We start from the raw sequence: 20,167 nt of genomic DNA, 5'->3' as shown, positions 1-20,167 counted from the left end.
TACAACATCTCCTCTGTGGCTAAGGGGTAGTACCCCCAGCTCTACACATTTGAGACCGGAGTTCTAGCCCGGCTTGTGACAGAATAACCAAGCCAATCATGGACCCAGAAACACTCAGTTCCCAGGACCTGTTGGCGGTGATCATTCGACATGAGGCTTCTTTCCAGCGCCATGAAGCCGTTCTCAGCCGACAAGAGGAGCTGATGGCTAGACATTCTCAACTCCTGGCCGAAATGATGAGTTCCCTTCACCAGCTCTTTGAACGCCTCCTTGGTTCTCCCCCTTCCCCCGGTCACCTCCCAGTGACGACAGGCCTTCTCGGTTGGCGGAGCCCCGACTACCACCTCCCAAGCCCTTTTCTGGGGATCCAAGCTCTTGTCAGGGTTTCCTCACCCAATGCTCCCCTCACCTTCGAGCTCCAACCCTCAAGTTTTCCCACAGACCGTTCCAAGATTGCCTACCTCATTACCCTTCTTTCAGACAAGGCGCTCGCCTGGGCCTCTGCGGTGTGGCAGTCCCAGGAGGCCTGTTGTGACTCCCACGCTGCATTTGTAGAAGAGTTCAAGCGGGTGTTCGATCATCCTGTCAGTGGGCGGGAGGCTTCCAAGCGCCTACTGTCTCTCCGTCAGGGCCCCCGAAGCACGGCAGATTTTGCCATTGAGTTCCGAACCATAGCAGCAAGGAGCGGATGGAATGATGAAGCGCTGAGGGTCTGCTTTCAGGGAGGGTTATCTGAGCCCCTTCAAGATGAGTTAGCCACCCGTGAACCAGCTGAAGATCTCGAGTCCCTCATAGCCTTGGCCATCCGCCTGGACAATCGTCTAAGAGAGCGGAGAACGGCTCGCCGTCAGGTGTCTCAGTCCCAAGTTCCTCTGAGCAGCTCTGTTTCTCCTGTTTGGACTCCGTCATTCAGAGCTGCCCCGGCTCCTGAACTGCCCCAGGATTCCCCGGAGAGCATGCAGTTAGGCCGTTCCAGGCTTTCTTCCAACGAAAGGGAACGTCGCATGAGGGAGCGTCGGTGCCTCTACTGCGGGGTTGCCGGCCACTTCCGCTCCACTTGCCCCGAGCTTTCGGGAAACGCCTGTCCCGCCCAGCTACAGGAGGGTTGTGATGGGGAAAATTAGAGCTCCTCCTACTAACGCGGTCCTAGCTATTCCAGCCACTCTGTCCTGGGAGGGCCACCAGCATCGGGTCCAGGCTATGATCGATTCCGGTGCCGCAGGTGATTTTATGGATGTAACCTTGGCTAAGGAACTTAAGATCCCTACCCAACTACTTCCTCAACCCCAGGCAGTTACAGCCTTAGATGGCAGACCTCTGGAACCAGGAAAAGTTACTGAGGCGACTCAGTCCCTGCGACTTACCATCTCTCAACACCAGCAGGAGGAGACCTTCTATCTCATTGACTCTCCCGAGTATCCTATTATCCTGGGTCACCCTTGGCTATGCAGACATAATCCCCAGATCGACTGGCCTACTGGCACCATTCTTAGCTGGGGTCCCACTTTGCCAACTCACCTGCATGCTTCAGAGTTCCTCAGCCCCTAGTACCCAGTTTCAAGAGTCTGTTGACGTCTCCCGAGTCCCCAGTGTTTACCATCGGTTCAAAGCAGTGTTCAGCAAGGCCCGGGCTACTGCCTTACCGCCTCATCGCACTTATGACTGTGCCATTGATCTACTCCCTGGGTGCTGCCCTCCTAGAGGTCGGATCTTTTCCTTGTCCTCCCCGAGCACGCAGCTATGGACACCTACATTAAGGAGTCCTTGGCAGCCGGCCTCATCTATGCCTCTACTTCCCCGGCTGGGGCGGGCTTCTTTTTTGTTGAAAAGAAAGACGGGGTCTGAGGCCTTGTATTGATTACCGGGGACTCAACAAGATCACGGTTCGGAATCGATACCCTCTTCCTCTCATGGCCACTGCTTTTGAGCTGCTTCAAGGGGGCTTCCATTTTTACTAAGCTGGATCTCCGCAATGCTTACCATCTCGTGCGGATCCGGCCAGGAGACGAATGGAAGACGGCGTTCAACTACGCCCACGGGACACTATGAATATCGGGTGATGCCGTTCGGGCTCACCAATGCCCCGCAGTATTCCAAGCCCTGATTAATGATGTTCTCCGGGATATGCTTAATCTGTTCGTCTTCGTTACCTGGACGATATCCTCATCTTCTCGAGGTCACTGAAGGAGCATGAGGGGCATGTTAGCCGGGTTCTCCAGAGGCTCCTTGACAATCACCTCTACGTTAAGCCTGAGAAGTGTGAATTTCATGTTTCTCAGACTCAGTTTCTCGGGTTTATTGTCACTCCCGGGCACCTAGAGATGGATCCCAAGAAGGTCAAGGCGGTCCACGATTGGCCCACACCTGCCACGGTCAAGGAGGTTCAACGGTTCATTGGCTTTTCTAACTTCTATCGGAAGTTCATCAAGAATTTCAGCTCGGTGGTAGCCCCCTTGACGACGCTTACCAAGGGAGGAGGGACCAAGATTCACTGGGGTCCGGAAGCAGCAGGGGCCTTCGAGGATCTCAAGCGCCGCTTCACTTCTGCTCCGATTCTGGTGACCCCTGACCCAGAGAGACCTTTCGTGGTGGAGGTGGACGCCTCAGAGGTGGGGGGTGGGAGCCGTCCTGTCACAGAGGGGTGCGGATGGGAGATTACACCCTTGTGCCTTCATGTCTCGCCGCCTGTCTGAGGCCGAGCGCAACTACCACGTGGGGGATCTAGAGTTGCTTGCGGTTAAACTGGCCTTGGAAGAGTGGCGCCATTGGCTTGAGGGGCTCAGCACCCTTTCCAGGTTCTCACAGACCACAAGAACCTGGAATATCTCCAACAGGCTAAGCGGATGAACCCTCGGCAAGCACGATGGTCCCTTTTCTTTAATCGATTCCAGTTCATCCTGACTTACCGACCTGGCACCAAGAACGTCAAGCCGGATGCTCTGTCTCGAGTCTATTCTCCCGAGGTACAAGAGAAGCCCTTGGCATCGATTATTCCGAGGTCTAGGATCGTCGCACCTCTTCAGTGGGAACTAGAAAGAGGGGTACGAGAAGCTCTTGCCCATGAGCCCGATCCAGGCGGTGGTCCTGCCGGTCGCCTGTACGTTCCTCTCTCGGTTCGGGCCCGCGTCTTGCAGTGGGGTCATGAGTCGCCCTTGACATGCCATCCTGGCAGTGCTCGCACACTGGAGTTCCTCCGACGGCGGTTTTGGTGGCCGTCCATCAAGAAGGACGTGCAGGTCTATGTTGAGGCCTGCCCTGTGTGCAACCAGGGAAAAGTCGACACGCCAGCGACCCCAGGGACTGCTCCATCCCTTACCTGTTCCTCGAAGGCCATGGTCACACCTTTCTCTGGACTTTGTTACGGGACTTCCTCTATCCCAGGGCAACACCGTCATCCTTGTGGTGGTAGACCGTTTCTCTAAGGCTGCCCGGTTTATTCCCCTGCCCAAGCTGCCCTCGGCTAAGGAGACTGCGGAGCTCCTCATGAACCATGTCTTCCGGATATTTGGCATTCCCCTGGACGTGGTCTCTGACCGAGGTCCCCAATTCTCGTCCCGGTTTTGGGGGGCCTTCTGCAGGCTTATTGGGGCCACAGCCAGCCTATCGTCAGGATTCCATCCAGAGTCTAATGGCCAAACGGAACGGATTAATCAGGATCTGGAGACCACCCTGCGGTGTATGGCGGCCAGTAATCCCACGTCTTGGGCCACCTATATCATTTGGGCTGAATATGCCCACAACACCCTCCAGTCCTCAGCCACCGGATTGTCCCCCTTCGAATGCCAGTTCGGGTTACAACCCTCCTTTGTTTCCAGAGGAAGAGGCGCAAGTTGGTGTTCCCTCGGCCCAGCGCTTTGTCCAACGCTGTAGGCGGACCTGGAAGAAGGCCAGGTGTACCCTCCTTTGGACCTCCCAGAGATACCAAAGTCAGGCTAATCGCCACCGCCGGACGGCCCCTAGTTTCCGAGCTGGTCAGAGAGTTTGGTTGGCCACTAAGAACTTGCCCTCCGGGTCGAATCCAAGAAGCTTTCCCAGAGATACATCGGCCCTTTCCGCATTTCTAGAAAGGTTAACCCTGTGTCGTATCGTTTAGTTCTGCCTCGCTCCCTTAGAGTTAACCCCACTTTCCATGTTTCACTCCTTAAACCTGTCTTGTCTTCTCCTTTTGCCCCCCCCACAGACCCCCGCCACCTCCCAGGATCATAGACGGCCAGCCAGCCTACACAGTCCGCCGGATACTGGACTCCCGGAGGGTCCAGAACTCTCTGCAGTATCTGGTGGACTGGGAGGGCTACGGGCCAGAGGAGCGCTCCTGGGTTCCGGCCAGGGACATCCTGGACCCAGGGTTGATCCGAGATTTTCGCACCCTGGGGCCAGGGTGTTCTGGAAGGAACGCCAGGAGTCGTTCCTAGAGGAGGGGGTCCTGTCAGCTTCCTGCTTCCCCTGTTTGTCTCCTGGCCTCTAGAGGTCAGCTGTGTTCCCCTTTGCCTTAGTTTTTCCTCATGTGTCCTAATTAGCTTATCTATGTCACCTGTGCCTTGTTTCCCCCTTGAGTATTTTAGCTGTGTGTTTTCCCCTTGTTTCTCACTTGGTTATTGCGTCCTGTCTATGTGTCTCCTGCTTTGTCCCACCGTATCAGTCCTAGTAAGTTATTCGAAGTTATCTTTAGTTTGTTTTTCTCCCCTCGGGGAGTTGTTTTGTTTTGCCTCCTGTTTTGGAACATTAAATCTACTTACCTGGAGTATTGCCTTGGGTGTTTCATTTGGGTCCTACAACATCTCCTCTGTGGCTAAGGGGTAGTACCCCCAGCTCTACACATTTGAGACCGGAGTTCTAGCCCGGCTTGTGACACAATCAGCTTCTGAATTGCCATAGAGGCACCAAATCATAAAATCTTAGAGGGTTTTGGAGATTATTTCATAAGTAAGGTGCAAAAAACCCAAAAGCTGATTTACCTAACTTTGTAGAGACCAAAGGAATTTCCAGAGTTAGCCATCCCTGAGACCGGGTATGGTAAATCGTACGTATAAAGGTTAACAATGATGTTAAGTACACCGTGAGTTTTTGTAAAAGAGCTTTATAAATGAAAAGAGAGCAATGAATGGACCTACTTGATATCAAAGAGGGCCAGCCTACTTTCTGGTAGAGAATGCAGTGATGTGTTCTAAACCTGTCTGCTGCCAGTAATAAAACGTAGAGCACTATCATCAAACCATCAAACAGGCAAAGCGTCAATACAGGACTAAGATCAAATCCTACTACACCGGCTCTGACGGTCGTCGGATGTGACAGGGCTTGCAAACTCTCATGGATTACAAAGGGAAACTCAGCCACGAGCTGCCCAGTGACGCGAGCCTAACAGATGAGCCAAATGCGTTCTATGCTCGCTTCAAGGCAAGCAACACTGAACCGTGCATGAGAGCACCAGCTGTTCTGGACGACTGTGTGTAGCCAATGTGAGTAAGACCTTTACAAAGGTTAATATACACAACATGAATTGGTGCATGAGGCAGAAATAATGGGGTGCGACTTGGGTTTCGCCATCAGCTGGAAGACTATGTCCTCATTTCTCAACGGAGGGAGAGCAGAGGGACGGTGAGTCGGGTGAGAGGCAACCTCACCGCTGCGCTCTCCCTCCCATCAGAAAAAAAAAATATTATGCTAACTATTATGCTCATTATGCTCAATCAGCTGTGCCTCACAAGTAATACAACATATTATCTATTACCAGTGTGATCATATACCTTCCTTTTTTAAAATATATAATTTCAAAATGGTCTGAGAAGAATAACGTTGGCAGGGCAATCACATTTACATTTTAGTCATTTAGCAGACGCTCTTATCCAGAGCGACTTACAGTTAGTTAGTGCATACATTATTTATTTTTTCATACCCCGTGTGGGAATCGAACCCACAACCCTGGCATTGCAAACGCCATGCTCTATCAACTAAGCTACATCCCTGCCGGCCATTCCCTCCCCTACCCTGGACGACGCTGGGCCAATTGTGCGCCGCCCCATGGGTCTCCAGGTCGCGGCCTGATACGACAGAGCCTGGATTCGAACCAGGATCTCTAGTGGCACAGCTAGCACTGCGATGCAGTGCCTTAGACCACTGCGCCACTCAGGAGAAGTTCAAGCATAGCCAATATGCAGTGATCATGTATTGGGCCTATAGCCTTCTGCACAAACCTCATTACTACATAACTGTTTTTAATTGGTTAATGTTGCATAGGCTTACGTTTTTTAAGTAACGTAAAAATAAAAATCTGAGCGGTAGATCTCAGCTTGCATTTTGACTCAGAAAGTGATCTTGAATCAGAAAACGTTGGTGACCACTGTCTTAAAGGTTAACTCTCAACCCCAATTTCAGTCTTTGCCCAACCCCTTCAAATGTTCTAAAAATGCATTCAGGTGAGAAGTTGTGGGTGGGGGGAATTGCTCATTAATATTCATTTTGGGGGTGGGTAAATGTAGTTGTACCTGATCCTAACACTTTCTCACTAAAGCAGGGCTCTCCAACCCTGTTCCTGGAGAGCTCTGTCCTGTAGGTTTTCACTCCAACCTTTATCTAGCACACCTGATTCTAATGATTAGCTGGTTGAGAAGCTGAACCAGGTTAGTTACAACTGGGGTTGGAGTGAAAACCTACAGGAGTGTAGCTCTCCAGGAACAGGGTTGGAGACCCCTACACTAAAGCATACTTACGAGATATCCACTGGCACGCTCTGATAATAAAATGATGTGCATCGCAAGTAGGTATGTGGCAGGGCTTGCAGACGATAACGGATTACAAAGGGAAACCCAGCCATGAGTTGCCCAGCAATGCAGGACTCCCAAATGAGCTAAATACCATTTATGCTAGCTTCGAGGAATATAACTCTGTGCCTTGTGTGAAAACCCTTGTTTTTCCGAATGACTGTGTGATCTCGCTCTGGCCGATGTGAGCAAAACGTTTAAACAGGTTAACAATCACAAGGCCAGGGCGCGTTCTCAAAGCATGCTCAGACCAGCTGGCAAGTGTTTTTTACAGACATTTTCAATCTATCCTTGTCTCAGTCTGTAATCCCAACATGTTTCAAGCTGACCACCATTGTCCCTGTTCCCAAGAGCTCCAAAGTAACCTGCCTAAATAACTATCACCCTGTAGCACTCGCATCTGTAATTATGAAGTGCTTTGAAAGGCTGGTCTTGACACACATCAGCACCATCATCCCAGACACCCTAGACCCACTCCAATTCACATACCGCCCCAACAGATCCACAATTGCACTTCACACTGCCCTCTCCCACCTGGACAAGAGGGGAAATAACTGTGTGAGAATGCTGTTCATAGACTACAGCTCAGCGTTCAACACCATAGTCCCATCCAAGCTCATCGCCAAACTAGGGACCCTGGGACTGAACCTCTCCCTCTGCAACTGGATCCTGGACTTCTTGACGGGCTGGCCCCAGATGGTGAGGGTAGGCAACAACACCTCCGCCACGCTGACCCTCAACACGGGGCCCCTCCGGGGTGTGTGCTTAGTCCCCTCCTGTACTCCCTGTTCACCCACAACTGCGTGGCCACGCACAACTCCAACACCATCATCAAGTTTGCTGACCACACGATGGTGGTAGGCCTGATCACCGACGGCGATGAATTGAGAGCTTCAAGTTCCTTGGCGTCCACATCACTAAGGACCTAACATGGTCCACACACACCCACACAGTTATGAAGGGCATGGCAGCACCTCTTCCCCCTCAGGAGGCTGAAAAGATTTGGCATGGGCCCTCAGATCCTTAAAAAGTTATACAGCTGCACCATCGAGAGCATCTTGACTGGCTGCATCACCGCTTGGTGTGGCAAATACAACGCCCTTGACCGCAAGGCGCTACAGAGAGTAGAGCAGACACCCCAGTACATCACATGTCTTGAGTCAATAAGTATTCAACCCCTTTGTTATGGCAAGCCTAAATAATTTCACAAGTAAAAATGTGCTTAACAAGTCACATAATAAGTTACATGGACTCACTCTGTGCGCATTAACATTATTTCTTTAAGGACTAGCTCATCTCTGTACCCCACACATACAATTATCTGTAAGGTCCCTCAGTCAAACAGTGAATTTCAAACACAGATTCAACCACAAAGACCATGGAGGTTTTCCAATGCCTCGCAAAGAAGGGTACCTATTGGTAGATGAAAATTGTATTTAAAAAAGCAGACATTGAATATCCCTTTGAGCATGGTGAAGTTATTAATTACACTTTGTATAGTGTATCAATACACCCAGTCACTACAAAAGATACTGGCGTCCTTCCTAACTTATTTGCCGGAGAGGAAGGAAACCGCTTATGGAATTCACCGTGAGGCCAATGGTGACTTTAAAACAGTTACAGAGTTTAATGGCTGTTATAGGACAAAACTGAGGATAGGTCAACAAAATTGTAGTTACTCCACAATACTAACCTAAATGACATAGTGAAAAGAAGGAAGCCTGTACAGAATAAAAGTATTCCAATACATGCATCCTGTTTGAAACAAGTCACTAATGTAAAACTGCAAAAACAATTGTCAAACAAATTAACTTTATGTCCTGAATACAAAGCGTTATGTTTTGGGCAAGTCCAACACAACACATCACTGAGTACCACTCTTCATATTTTCATGCATGGTGGTGGTTGCATCATATTATGGGTGTGCTTGTCATCAGCAAAGACTAGGAAGTATTTTTTGTTGTTGTGTGTGTGTACTTTTTCCCCTTTTTCTCCCCAATTGGTAGTTACAGTCTTGTCTCATCACTGCAACTCCCCTACGGACTCGGGAGAGGCGAAGGTCAAGGGCCATGCGTCCTCTGAAACACGACCCTGCCAAGCCGCACTGCTTCTTGACACACTGCTCGCTTAACCCAGAAGCCAGCCGCACCAATGTGTTGGAGGAAAAACCGTCCAGATGACAACCGAAGTCAGCTTGCAGGCACCTGGCCCACCACAAGGAGTCGCTAGAGCGCAATGGGACAAGGTAATCCCGGCTGACCAAACCCTCCCCTAACCCGGACGACGCTGGGCCAATTGTGTGCCGTCTCATGGGTCTCCCGGTCACGGCTGGCTGTGACACAGCCTGGGATCGAACCCGGGTCTGTAGTGCTGCCTCAAGCACTGCAGCCTTAGACCACTGCGCCACTCGAGAGGCCGACTAGCACGTTTTTTTGGATAAAGATAAACAAAATATAGCTAAGCACAGAATCCTAGAGTAAAACGTGATTCAGTCTGCTTTCCACCAGACACTGGGAGACAAATTCACCTTTCAGCAGGACAATAACCTAAAACACAAGGCCAAATATACACTGGAGTTGCTTACCAATATGACATTGAATGTTCCTGAGTGGCCTAGTTACAGTTTTGACTTAAATCGGCTTGAATCTATGGTAAGACTTGAAAATGGCTGTCTGGCAATGCTCAACAACCAAGTTGACAGAGCTTGAAGAATTTTTAAAAGACTTAGAGACTTACCCAGAAAGACTCACAGCTGTAATCACTGCCAAAGGTGATTCTAATATGTATTGACTCATGGGTGTGAATACTTATGTAAATGTTTTTTTTTTTCACCTTTATTTAACCAGGTAAGCCAGTTGAGAACAAGTTCTCATTTACAAATGCGACCTGGCAAAGATAAATCAAAGCAGTGCGATAAAAACAACAACAAAAACAGAGTTACATATGGATGAGAAAAATAAATAACAATGTAAATAACAATATGGGGATGAGGTAGTTCGGTGGGCTAATTACAGATGGGCTGTGTACAGGTACAGTGATCGGTAAGCTGCTCTGACAACTGATGCTTAAAGTTAATGAGGGAGATATGTCTCCAGCTTCAGAGATTTTTGTAGTTCGTTCCAGTCATTTGCAGCAGAGAACTGGAAGGAATGGCGGCCAAAGGAGGTGTTGGCTTTGGGGATGACCACTGAGATATACCTGCCGGAGCGTATACTACGGGTGGGTGTTGCTATGGTGACCAATGAGCTAAAATAAGGCAGTGATTTGCCTAGAAGGGATTTATAGATGGCCTGGAGCCAGTGGGTTTGGCGAAGAATATGTAGTGAAGGCCAGCCAACGAGAGCCTACAGGTCACAATGGTGGGTAGTATATGGGGCTTTGGTGACAAAACGGATGGCACTGTGATAGACTACATCCAATTTGCTGAGTTGAGTGTTGGAAGCTATTTTGTAAATGACATCGCCGAAGTCAAGGATCGGTAGGATAGTCCGTTTTACGAGGGCATGTTTAGCAGCATGAGTGAAGGAGGCTTTGTTGCGAAACAGGAAGCCGATTCTAGATTTAACTTTGGATTGGAGATGCTTAATGTGAGTCTGGAAGGAGAGTTTACGGTCTAACCAGACACCTAGGTATTTGTAGTTGTCCACATATTCTAAGTCAGACCCGCCGAGAGTAGTGATTCTAGTCGGGCGGGCGGGTGCAAGCAGCGTTCGATTGAAGAGCATGCATTTAGTTTTACTAGCGTTTAAGAGCAGTTGGTGGCGACGGAAGGAGTGTTGTATGGCATTGAAGCTCATTTGGAGGTTTGTTAACACAGTGTCCAATGAAGGGCCAGATGTATACAAAATGGTGTCGTCTGCGTAGAGGTGGATCTGAGAGTCACCAGCAGCAAGAGCGACATCATTGATATACACAGAGAATAGAGTCGGCCCGAGAATTGAACCCCGTGGTACCCCCATAGAGACTGCCAGAGGTTCAGACAACAGGCCCTCCGATTTTACACATTGAACTCTATCTGAAAAGTAGTTGGTGAACCAGGCGAGACAGTCAATTGAGAAACCAAGGCTATTTAGTCTGCCAATAAGAATGCGATGATTGACAGAGTCAAAAGCCTTGGCCAGGTCGATGAAGACGGCTGTACAGTACTGTCTTTTATCAATCGCGGTTATTATATCGTTTAGGACCTTGAGCGTGGCTGAGGTGCACCCAAGACCAGCTCGGAAAAAAGATTGCATAGCGGAGAAGGTACGGTGGGATTCGAAGTGGTCGGTGATCTGTTTGTTAACTTGGCTTTCAAATACTTTCGAAAGGCAGGGTAGGATGGATATAGGTCTGTAACAGTTTGGATCTAGAGTGTCACCCCCTTTGAAGAGGGGTATGACCACGGAAGCTTTCCAATCTCTGGGGATCTCAGACGATATGAAAGAGAGGTTGAACAGGCTAGTAATAGGGGTTGCGACAATTTCGGCGGCTAATTTTAGAAAGAAAGGGTCCAGATTGTCTAGCCCAGCTGATTTGTAGGGGTCCAGATTTTGCAGCTCTTTCAGGACATCAGCTATCTGAATTTGGGTGAAGGAGAAGCGGGGGGGGGCATGGGCAAGTTGCAGCGGAGGGTGCTGAGCTGGTGACTGGGGTAGGGGTAGCCAGGTGTAAGCATGGCCAGCCGTAGCAAAATGCTTATTGAAATTCTCGATTATCGTAGATTTATCGGTGGTGACAGTGTTTCCTAGCCTCAGTGCAGTGGGTAGCTGGGAGGAGGTGCTTTTATTCTCCGTGGACTTTACAGTGTCCCAAAACGTTTTGGAGTTAGTGCTACAGGATGAAAGTTTCTGTTAGAAAAAGCTAGCCTTTGCTTTCCTAACTGATTGTGTATAGTGGTTCCTGACTTCCCTGAAAAGTTGCATATCGCGGGGGCTGTTCAATGCTAATGCAGTACGCCACAGGATGTTTTTGTGCTGGTCAAAGGCAGTCAAGTTTGGGGTGAACCAGGGGCTATATCTGTTCTTAGTTCTGCATTTTTTGAATGCGGCATGCTTATTTAAGATGGAGAGGAAAGCATTTTTGAAGAACATCCAGGCATCCTCTACTGACGGAATGAGGTCAATATCCATCCAGGATACCCGGGCCAGGTCAATTAGAAAGGCCTGCTCGCTGAAGTGTTTTAGGGAGCGTTTGACAGTGATGAGGGGTGGTCGTTTGACCGCGGACCCATTACGGACGCAGGCAATGAGGCAGTGATCGCTGAGATCCTGGTTGAAGACAGCGGAGGTGTATTTAGAGGGTAAATTATTCAGTATTATATCTATGAGGGTGCCCATGTTTACGGATTTAGGGTTGTACCTGGTAGGTTCCTTGATAATTTGTGTGAGATTGAGGGCATCTAGTTTAGATTGTAGGACGGCCGGGGTGTTAAGCATATCCCAGTTTAGGTCACCAAGCAGTACGAACTCTGAGGATAGATGGGGGGCAAGCAATTCACATATGGTGTCCAGGGCACAGCTGGGGGCTGAGGGGGGTCTGTAGCAAGCGCCAACAGTGAGAGACTTATTTCTGGAAAGGTGGATTTTTAGAAGTAGAAGCTCAAACTGTTTGGGCACAGACCTGGATAGTATGATAGAGCTCTGCAGGCTATCTCTACAGTAGATTGCAACTCCACCCCCTTTGGCAGTTCTATCTAGACGGAAAATGTTGTAGTTCCGGATGGACATTTCTGAATTTTTGGTGGCCTTCCTAAGCCAGGATTCAGACACTGCTAGGACATCAGGGTTGGCATAGTGTGCTAACGCAGTGAATAACTCAAACTTGGGGAGGAGGCTTCTGATGTTAACATGCAAGAAACCAAGGCTTTTACGGTTACAGAAGTCAACAAATGATAGCGCCTGGGGAGTAGGAGTGATACTGGGGGCTACAGGGCCTGGGTTAGCCTTTTACATCACTAGAGGAACAGTGGAAGAATATAATAAGTATACGGCTAAAGGCTTTAAGAACTGGTCTTCTAGTGCGTTGGGTACAGAGAATAAACGGGGCCGATTTCCGGGCGTTGTAGAATAGATTCAGGGCATTACGTACAGGCAAGGATATGGAAGGATATGAGTACAGTGGAGGTACACCTAAGCATTGGGTAACGATGAATGAGATAGCATCACTGGAGGTACCGATTGAGCCGGTCTCCGCGTGTATGGGGGGTGGGACAAAGAAGCTATCTGAGACAGGTTGAGCTGGACTGGGGGCTTTACAGTGAAATAGTACAATAACAACTAACCCAAACAGCAATAGGCTAGGCATATTGACATGGGAGAGAGGCATAACGCAATCACAGGTGTTATTCAAGAGGGCTAAGACAACAACTGGTAATGGCGACGAAAGTTTGGGCTGAGGCTAAACAGATAAACAGGGTGGGGTACCGTGTAAAGGAACAGTCCAGCGGGCATCAGATGTGTAGCTGAGTGATCATAAGGTCCAGTGAACAGCAATAGGTAAGTCCGGGAGCAGTTCGTAGGCTGCTACAGCACAGGCGAGCAGGAGGCACGGCTGTTGATTGCGTGTGCTAGCGGGCCGGTGCTAGCAGATGGATCTTCGTGGTCGTCGCAACGGGAAGCCTGTTGAAACCACATCAGATGATTACATCGGCAGACCAGTCGTGTTGGATCGGCGGGGCTACTTGTCGACACTAGGATGTCCCGTCCAGTTGACAGAGAGGTGGATAGCCGGGAGATGGGCCTGGCTTGAGGCTAGCTCAAGGCTAACTGGTGCTAGCTTCGGGACAAGTGGTGATTAGTGGTGATTAGCCAACAACAACATCCATTCGGTTGCAGCTAGCTAGTTGTGATGATCCGGTGTTAAGGTCCAGTGATTCAGTGATTCCGGCAGAAAATCCTAAATGCTCTGGGTCGATAGCACGCTGTGCAGACTGGCCGATAATTGTCCAGGCTAGAGCTGGCTGGTAGGTAGGTAGTGCAGGCCATGGACAGTGGTGAAGACCGCTAACGGTGGCTAATAGCAATAGCTAATAGCAAGTAGCTAGTTAGCTGGCTAGTTTCAGCCGTGGGTTCTTGATAAAAGGTATGAAGAAATAATAGAATCCGTTCCACATTGGGTGAGGCGGGTTGCAGGAAAGTATATTTAGTTAAGGATGTAAAGTGAGATAGAGAAATATATACAAAAAAAGACACACAAAAAAAGGATATTTACACGAGGACACAACATAATACACGACCGCACTGCTATGCCATCTTGGATCAGTTTCTGTATTTCATTTTCAATACATTTGCAAACATTTCTAAAACCATGTTTTCACTTTATCATTATGGGGCATTGTGTGGAGATGGGTCAGAAAATTCAGGCTGTAACACAACAAAATGTGGAATAAGTCAAGGGGTATGAATATTTTCTGAATCAAATCAAATCAAATTGTATTGGCCACATGCGCCGAATACAACAGGTGCAGACATTACAGTGAAATGCTTACTTACAGCCCTTAACCAACAGTGCATTTATTTTAAACAAAAAAGTAAAAATAAAACAACAACAAAAAAAGTGTTGAGAAAAAAAGAGCAGAAGTAAAATTAAATAACAGTAGGGAGGCTATATATACAGGGGGGTACCGGTGCAGAGTCAATGTGCGGGGGCACCGGCTAGTTGAGGTAGTTGAAGTAATATGTACATGTGGGTAGAGTTAAAGTGACTATGCATATCCTGAAGGATATATGAATGCATATACAGTGGGGGGAAAAAGTATTTAGTCAGCCACCAATTGTGCAAGTTCTCGCACTTAAAAAGATGAGAGAGGCCTGTAATTTTCATCATAGGTACACGTCAACTATGACAGACAAAATGAGGGAAAAAAATCCAGAAAATCACATTGTAGGATTTTTTATGAATTTATTTGCAAATTATGGTGGAAAATAAGTATTTGGTCAATAACAAAAGTTTCTCAATACTTTGTTATATACGCTTTGTTGGCAATGACACAGGTCAAACATTTTCTGTAAGTCTTCACAAGGTTTTCACACACTGTTGCTGGTATTTTGGCCCATTCCTCCATGCAGATCTCCTCTAGAGCAGTGATGTTTTGGGGCTGTCGCTGGGCAACACAGACTTTCAACTCCCTCCAAAGATTTTCTATGGGGTTGAGATCTGGAGACTGGCTAGGCCACTCCAGGACCTTGAAATGCTTCTTACGAAGCCACTCCTTCGTTGCCCGGGCGATGTGTTTGGGATCATTGTCATGCTGAAAGACCCAGCCATGTTTCATCTTCAATGCCCTTGCTGATGGAAGGAGTTTTTCACTCAAAATCTCACGATACAGGCCCCATTCATTCTTTCCTTTACACAGATCAGTCGTCCTGGTCCCTTTGCAGAAAAACAGCCCCAAAGCATGATGTTTCCACCCCCATGCTTCATAGTAGGTATGGTGTTCTTTGGATGCAACTCAGCATTCTTTGTCCTCCAAACACGACAAGTTGAGTTTTTACCAAAAAGTTATATTTTGGTTTAATCTGACCATATGACATTCTCCCAATCCTCTTCTGGATCATCCAAATGCACTCTAGCAAACTTCAGATGGGCCTGGACATGTACTGGCTTAAGCAGGGGGACACGTCTTGCACTGCAGGATTTGAGTCCCTGGCGGCGTAGTGTGTTACTGATGGTAGGCTTTGTTACTTTGGTCCCAGCTCTCTGCAGGTCATTCACTAGGTCCCCCTGTGTGGTTCTGGGATTTTTGCTCACCGTTCTTGTGATCATTTTGACCCCACGGGGTGAGATCTTGCGTGGAGCCCCAGATCGAGGGAGATTATCAGTGGTCTTGTATGTCTTCCATTTCCTAATAATTGCTCCCACAGTTGATTTCTTCAAACCAAGCTGCTTACCTATTGCAGATTCAGTCTTCCCAGCCTGGTGCAGGTCTACAATTTTGTTTCTGGTGTCCTTTGACAGCTCTTTGGTCTTGGCCATAGTGGAGTTTGGAGTGTGACTGTTTGAGGTTGTGGACAGGTGTCTTTTATACTGATAACAAGTTCAAACAGGTGCCATCAATACAGGTAACGAGTGGAGGACAGAGGAGCCTCTTAAAGAAGAAGTTACAGGTCTGTGAGAGCCAGAAATCTTGCTTGTTTGTAGGTGACCAAATACTTATTTTCCACCATAATTTGCAAATAAATTCATAAAAAATCCTACAATGTGATTTTCTGGAGAAAAAAAATCTCAATTTGTCTGTCATAGTTGACGTGTACCTATGATGAAAATTACAGGCCTCTCTCATCTTTTTAAGTGGGAGAACTTGCACAATTGGTGGCTGACTAAATACTTTTTTTCCCCACTGTATGAAGGCACTGTATGTTATCATTCACTGGTGTCCTGTTTCAGTGGCTGCTTATTTTGGCTTTGGCCACAGAGCTGGAAGGTAATTCTTTGTGTAAAGGTGATTTATAGGCCTGGGGGCACGATAAGGCAGTCCTCTCCTCCATCGCTCCCTGTGACGACACAATGTCATTACTCATCTGCATACACGCAGCCTGTTATAGCACTACACGCGCACACTACTACCACTGCTTTGGTTTAAAAGAGATGTGTGTGATTGTGATTGTACGTCTGTGTGTGCAAAGAGTTAAGTGTGTGATCATATGCGTGTGCAGAGTGTGCAGGGTGTAAGATGATCTGTGTTTGTGTTAATACAGGGTGTTTGTTTCAGGGGGGGTATTCTGTCATGTGGGGTGTGTATGCATGCAGTGTGAGTGTGTGTGCGTGTGTGTGCGTGTGTGTGCAGTGAAGCAGTGTGTGTGTAAGGCACAGAGTGTGTCTTGGCTCTTTAAGAGTAGATCAGTTGTCTAAGTTGCAGGACCACCAGCTCAAAGCCCCAGGAATAGGGATAGGAGCTTAGCACCATTCCACTCCAACACCTGTCACACACACACACACACACACACACACACACAGATGTTTTTTCTTACCCCGGAATAACCCAAAATGTTCATACTTGTGTCTGCAAGGCCATCATATATATGTTCTCTCACAGGCCAATGTTTCTATTGTAACCCTAACCACCACCACCATTTTCCTGTGTTGATGTTTGTCCACACATGTCCATAGTATGTATGTTGTATATCTGTCTGTGTGTTTCCATGTTGTTCTCTACTTGTGTGTAGGTCTGTTTATGCGTTGCCATATCTCTGCATCCCCAATGTCTCAGTGAGAGTATCACTGTCTTCATATCTGCAATTGTCTGTGTGTGTCCATGTTTTGTGTATTTATGGTTTTTTTATGGAGGCTTCAAGTTTCCTTTGCATAACCCAATTGCCTTATATCCAATGTACCATTGACTGTTTTGTTACCAGCAGACTCAATGCAAGTTATTCCTAAAGTACTCTTCCTCTCTTTGCTCCCTCCTCTCTAAATGTAACCTCTCTCTCTCTCTCTCTCTCTCTCTCTCTCTCTCTCCCTCTCTCCCTCTCTCCCTCTCTCCCTCTCTCCCTCTCTCTCCTCCCTCCCCCCCCCCCTCTCTCCCTCTCTCCCTCTCTCTCTCTCTATATATATAAATATATATATATTGGTGTCCTACTCACTCAATTTCTTTTTTAATTCATCTGTCATTCTGTCATCAACAAAGCTTGTGACCTTGGTCTTAGAGCTAGCGTGGTAGCATACCATGTTGCTAATGCAAAGCCAGTTAGCACGGATCATTACTAGCTAAATAGAATTTAAAATACATTTGGTTGTCATTTAGATAGCTGGTTATGTACCAGCTAATGTGACATATAGAGCTGTTGGTCAGTAGGGCCTATTTACATTTTAGACATAGACTTAATGGTTGTTTACAAATGAGAGATCGCTTGTTTTTCAGTCTCTTGGAGGTGTACTTGGATGTAGACTGAGGTGAAGATGAGATGGTTGGTAATGGGGGTTAGGAGGTGTTGAAAATAAACAGGGGGGCTCCAATTGCTTCTCCAAGTAAACAGTCTTGCAAGATGAGACGGGTCGTCCATCTCCAAGAAAAACTGTCACTCTCTGGTTATGAAACTAAACCTCAAACCCTCAGTGGCCAACGATTCCTCCTGATTTATACGCATGCCACACACAGCAATGAGAGTAGATATGCAGACCGAAGGTGCTGCCAGAAGTATTGACTCCTCCAGGGAGAAGTTGAGTTGTGGTTCTGTTATGGCTATGCTATGCTTAGGTCATTTGCACAGTTACAATAAGTGTGTAGGGGCCAGCTACAGTGGGGGAAAAAAGTATTTAGTCAGCCACCAATTGTGCAAGTTCTCCCACTTAAAAAGATGAGAGAGGCCTGTAATTTTCATCATAGGTACACGTCAACTTTGACAGACAAATTGAGATTTTTTTTCTCCAGAAAATCACATTTTAGGATTTTTAATGAATTTATTTGCAAATTATGGTGGAAAATAAGTATTTGGTCACCTACAAACAAGCAAGATTTCTGGCTCTCACAGACCTGTAACTTCTTCTTTAAGAGGCTCCTCTGTCCTCCACTCGTTACCTGTATTAATGGCACCTGTTTGAACTTGTTATCAGTTTAAAAGACACCTGTCCACAACCTCAAACAGTCACACTCCAAACTCCACTATGGCCAAGACCAAAGAGCTGTCAAAGGACACCAGAAACAAAATTGTAGACCTGCACCAGGCTGGGAAGACTGAATCTGCAATAGGTAAGCAGCTTGGTTTGAAGAAATCAACTGTGGGAGCAATTATTAGGAAATGGAAGACATACAAGACCACTGATAATCTCCCTCGATCTGGGGCTCCACGCAAGATCTCACCCCGTGGGGTCAAAATGATCACAAGAACGGTGAGCAAAAATCCCAGAACCACACGGGGGGACCTAGTGAATGACCTGCAGAGAGCTGGGACCAAAGTAACAAAGCCTACCATCAGTAACACACTGATGTGTGTACAGTCTGAAGTTTGCTAGAGTGCATTTGGATGATCCAGAAGAGGATTGGGAGAATGTCATATGGTCAGATGAAACCAAAATAGAACTTTTTGGTAAAAACTCAACTCGTCGTGTTTGGAGGACAAAGAATGCTGAGTTGCATCCAAAGAACACCATACCTAATGTGAAGCATGGGGGTGGAAACATCATGCTTTGGGGCTGTTTTTCTGCAAAGGGACCAGGACGACTGATCCGTGTAAAGGAAATAATGAATGGGGCCATGTATCGTGAGATTTTGAGTGAAAACCTCCTTCCATCAGCAAGGGCATTGAAGATGAAACGTGGCTGGGTCTTTCAGCATGACAATGATCCCAAACACACCGCCCGGGCAACGAAGGAGTGGCTTCGTAAGAAGCATTTCAAGGTCCTGGAGTGGCCTAGCCAGTCTCCAGATCTCAACCCCATAGAAAATCTTTGGAGGGAGTTGAAAGTCCGTGTTGCCTAGCGACAGCCCCAAAACATCACTGCTCTAGAGGAGATCTGCATGGAGGAATGGGCCAAAATACCAGCAACAGTGTGTGAAAACCTTGTGAAGACTTACAGAAAACGTTTGACCTGTGTCATTGCCAACAAAGGGTATATAACAAAGTATTGAGAAACTTTTGTTATTGACTAAATACTTTTTTCCCCCACTGTATGTGTAAGGGCTGTAAGGGGAGTGGCAAGGCAGAGTGTTTTAATTTTTTTGAAAAACATGACTGCCATGCAAATCATTATTTTATTAGGCATGTCACAACATTTTAGTCCCTAGCCCATTTCTCCATCAGTTTTGGGCTTGTAGGAAAAGTCTTCATATGAGAATTGCATAGGGATAGCCCTCTCAAAAAGCGGCCACTTATTGGACTATTCAAGGAGAGTTGGGTTGAAGCATTAGGTTGCTATTAGGAAAAACTGAATTGCTTTCATGGAGGTCTGGCTTGAATTTTGAGGATGACCACACAATTTATTTTCATCGTGAGACAAATCTACTTTCACACTAGTTTATGGTAAATAATGCAAGCGATTTAAATGACAAAACATTCTGAACTGCAGAAAAAAAAAACTCACCAGATTCACATTACATAGTATGGAGAAGCAATACTCCAAGCCAAAGTTTCATACTAATTGTCAAACATAGAGAACTGATACTGTATACTGGTTATTGGGGTGGGATTGGCATGGGGTGTGGGGAGTCCGTGGGTGTCTTTTGAAAAAAAGAACTGGATTCCTCATGTCTTACTCATTGGTAGGAAAAAGTGTGGTCCAAATCGGATGTTGGGTACTAGATTTATTGAATATGATCTGAATCCCATAAATTAAAATGGCCAATTTGGGTGCAATCAATTAGCTTAATTTCTCAGAAATCAAATTTAATTTAAACAAAATGATGTTTCAGGAATGCCAATCTTACCTGTTTCTAATTACAGAAACAATTTCAGAATAATCTGAGATGGTGGGTGGCATGGCTCGCTGAAATG

General features: G+C 47.2%; 1 protein-coding gene across 1 annotated transcript in view; it reads left to right on the top strand.

Annotated features, from left to right (window-relative positions):
* The first annotated feature begins 10,110 nt into the window (after positions 1-10,110).
* The window catches only part of LOC121550335 (sarcoplasmic/endoplasmic reticulum calcium ATPase 1), a 47,527-nt gene continuing 37,470 nt past the window's right edge, over positions 10,111-20,167 (top strand). The window contains exon 1 of the mRNA XM_045223168.1: positions 10,111-10,117. The gene's annotated coding sequence lies outside the window, so the exon portion shown is untranslated. The remainder of the gene's footprint in view (positions 10,118-20,167) is intronic.

The sequence above is a fragment of the Coregonus clupeaformis genome, chromosome 10 (assembly GCF_020615455.1).
Source record: "Coregonus clupeaformis isolate EN_2021a chromosome 10, ASM2061545v1, whole genome shotgun sequence".
NCBI classification, from domain to species: Eukaryota; Metazoa; Chordata; class Actinopteri; order Salmoniformes; family Salmonidae; genus Coregonus; species Coregonus clupeaformis.
Note: the sequence above shows the minus strand (reverse complement) of the source record. Positions and strands in the feature narration are given on the sequence as shown.